The following is a 2,500-nucleotide window of genomic DNA, read 5'->3' as shown; positions in this document are numbered from 1 at the left end:
GTCTACAAGAGCACCTTTGCTTTTTCATCAAGAATGCCGTGACCCGGATTCGAACCGGGGTTGCTGCGGCCACAACGCAGAGTACTAACCACTATACGATCACGGCGACATTCACGAGCCAGGTAGGAGTCGAACCTACAATCTTCTGATCCGTAGTTATCCATTGCGCCACTGGCCCTGTGTGAGAGGTTGCCACTAATCATGCTCCCCATTTTGGACTTTTGCTACGCTCGCAGCCATATTCAAAGACCTCAACACGGTTGCTTTTAGCCCCTAGCCAAAACCCTTCTGCCTTGTTTGCTACCTTTCCATATTATCCAGTATCGTTTCGGTATTGAATGGCAAAGAGCAGTGCCTATCCAGTTAAGGCGGAGGGAAAAAACAAGGATAGATCCATGCCCCGTGTGAGGATCGAACTCACGACCTTCAGATTATGAGACTGACGCGCTACCTACTGCGCTAACGAGGCATCTTGCGTGTGATTGGTTGTTGCCGTCCAGAGATAAGATGGAATTCTGTAAGCACAAAACTTCTTTTTTTTTTTTTTTTTTTTTTAATATGTACATGTATATATCTACATATATTGGAAAGTTTAAAGCAAGCTGTGAAAGCAACTTTTCCCATATGGTCTAGCGGTTAGGATTCCTGGTTTTCACCCAGGCGGCCCGGGTTCGACTCCCGGTATGGGAATGAGTGTTTTGCTAAGCTTGTGCCTGCATTCAAAGGCCTGCACCTTTCTTGCAGAATTAAGCGGCTTAGTTTGCAGATGCTCTTGGCAGCCAAAAATGCTGCGCTAACAAGGCCACTTGCAAGTGGTTGTTGATGCCATCCATGCTTAAAAATGAGTTTTCAAATCATGAAACTGATTTTTTTTCTACTTATTACTGAAAAAGGGTCTCAGCGGTTCCCATATGGTCTAGCGGTTAGGATTCCTGGTTCTCACCCAGGCGGCCCGGGTTCGACTCCCGGTATGGGAATGAGCATTTTCCTAAGCTTGCAACTACATCGAAAGACCCTCTGAATTAAGATAGCGCTCAAAAAGTTCATAAAAGTATCATTCAGGCTTGCCGTCTACAAGAGCACCTTTGCTTTTTCATCAAGAATGCTGTGACCCGGATTCGCTGCGGCCACAACGCAGAGTACTAACCACTATACGATCACATTCACGAGCCAGGTAGGAGTCGAACCTACAATCTTCTGATCCGTAGTCAGACACGTTATCCATTGCGCCACTGGCCCTGTGTGAGAGGTTGCCACTAATCATGCTCCCCATTTTGGACTTTTGCTACGCTCGCAGCCATATTCAAAGACCTCAACACGGTTGCTTTTAGCCCCTAGCCAAAACCCTTCTGCCTTGTTTGCTACCTTTCCATATTATCCAGTATCGTTTCGGTATTGAATGGCAAAGAGCAGTGCCTATCCAGTTAAGGCGGAGGGAAAAAACAAGGATAGATCCATGCCCCGTGTGAGGATCGAACTCACGACCTTCAGATTATGAGACTGACGCGCTACCTACTGCGCTAACGAGGCATCTTGCGTGTGATTGGTTGTTGCCGTCCAGAGATAAGATGGAATTCTGTAAGCACAAAACTTCTTTTTTTTTTTTTTTAATATGTACATGTATATATCTACATATATTGGAAAGTTTAAAGCAAGCTGTGAAAGCAACTTTTCCCATATGGTCTAGCGGTTAGGATTCCTGGTTTTCACCCAGGCGGCCCGGGTTCGACTCCCGGTATGGGAATGAGTGTTTTGCTAAGCTTGTGCCTGCATTCAAAGGCCTGCACCTTTCTTGCAGAATTAAGCGGCTTAGTTTGCAGATGCTCTTGGCAGCCAAAAATGCTGCGCTAACAAGGCCACTTGCAAGTGGTTGTTGATGCCATCCATGCTTAAAAATGAGTTTTCAAATCATGAAACTGATTTTTTTTCTACTTATTACTGAAAAAGGGTCTCAGCGGTTCCCATATGGTCTAGCGGTTAGGATTCCTGGTTCTCACCCAGGCGGCCCGGGTTCGACTCCCGGTATGGGAATGAGCATTTTCCTAAGCTTGCAACTACATCGAAAGACCCTCTGAATTAAGATAGCGCTCAAAAAGTTCATAAAAGTATCATTCAGGCTTGCCGTCTACAAGAGCACCTTTGCTTTTTCATCAAGAATGCTGTGACCCGGATTCGCTGCGGCCACAACGCAGAGTACTAACCACTATACGATCACATTCACGAGCCAGGTAGGAGTCGAACCTACAATCTTCTGATCCGTAGTCAGACACGTTATCCATTGCGCCACTGGCCCTGTGTGAGAGGTTGCCACTAATCATGCTCCCCATTTTGGACTTTTGCTACGCTCGCAGCCATATTCAAAGACCTCAACACGGTTGCTTTTAGCCCCTAGCCAAAACCCTTCTGCCTTGTTTGCTACCTTTCCATATTATCCAGTATCGTTTCGGTATTGAATGGCAAAGAGCAGTGCCTATCCAGTTAAGGCGGAGGGAAAAAACAA

General features: G+C 46.1%; 7 non-coding genes across 7 annotated transcripts; 4 read left to right on the top strand and 3 right to left on the bottom strand.

Annotated features, from left to right (window-relative positions):
* Positions 1-34: 34 nt before the first annotated feature.
* On the bottom strand, positions 35-106 carry TRNAH-GUG (transfer RNA histidin (anticodon GUG)). The gene has a single exon. It is a non-coding gene; the product is annotated as a tRNA-His (tRNA).
* Positions 107-396: 290 nt separating this feature from the next.
* Positions 397-469, bottom strand: TRNAM-CAU (transfer RNA methionine (anticodon CAU)). Its single transcript has one exon. It is a non-coding gene; the product is annotated as a tRNA-Met (tRNA).
* A 149-nt stretch (positions 470-618) lies between these two features.
* TRNAE-UUC (transfer RNA glutamic acid (anticodon UUC)) lies at positions 619-690 on the top strand. Its single transcript has one exon. It is a non-coding gene; the product is annotated as a tRNA-Glu (tRNA).
* A 215-nt stretch (positions 691-905) lies between these two features.
* TRNAE-CUC (transfer RNA glutamic acid (anticodon CUC)) lies at positions 906-977 on the top strand. Its single transcript has one exon. It is a non-coding gene; the product is annotated as a tRNA-Glu (tRNA).
* A 480-nt stretch (positions 978-1,457) lies between these two features.
* On the bottom strand, positions 1,458-1,530 carry TRNAM-CAU (transfer RNA methionine (anticodon CAU)). The gene has a single exon. It is a non-coding gene; the product is annotated as a tRNA-Met (tRNA).
* A 142-nt stretch (positions 1,531-1,672) lies between these two features.
* TRNAE-UUC (transfer RNA glutamic acid (anticodon UUC)) lies at positions 1,673-1,744 on the top strand. Its single transcript has one exon. It is a non-coding gene; the product is annotated as a tRNA-Glu (tRNA).
* Positions 1,745-1,959: 215 nt separating this feature from the next.
* On the top strand, positions 1,960-2,031 carry TRNAE-CUC (transfer RNA glutamic acid (anticodon CUC)). Its single transcript has one exon. It is a non-coding gene; the product is annotated as a tRNA-Glu (tRNA).
* Positions 2,032-2,500: the final 469 nt, after the last annotated feature.

The sequence above is a fragment of the Eleutherodactylus coqui genome, chromosome 2, assembly GCF_035609145.1.
Source record: "Eleutherodactylus coqui strain aEleCoq1 chromosome 2, aEleCoq1.hap1, whole genome shotgun sequence".
NCBI lineage: Eukaryota > Metazoa > Chordata > Amphibia > Anura > Eleutherodactylidae > Eleutherodactylus > Eleutherodactylus coqui.
This window is presented reverse-complemented; position numbering and strand designations above follow the sequence as displayed.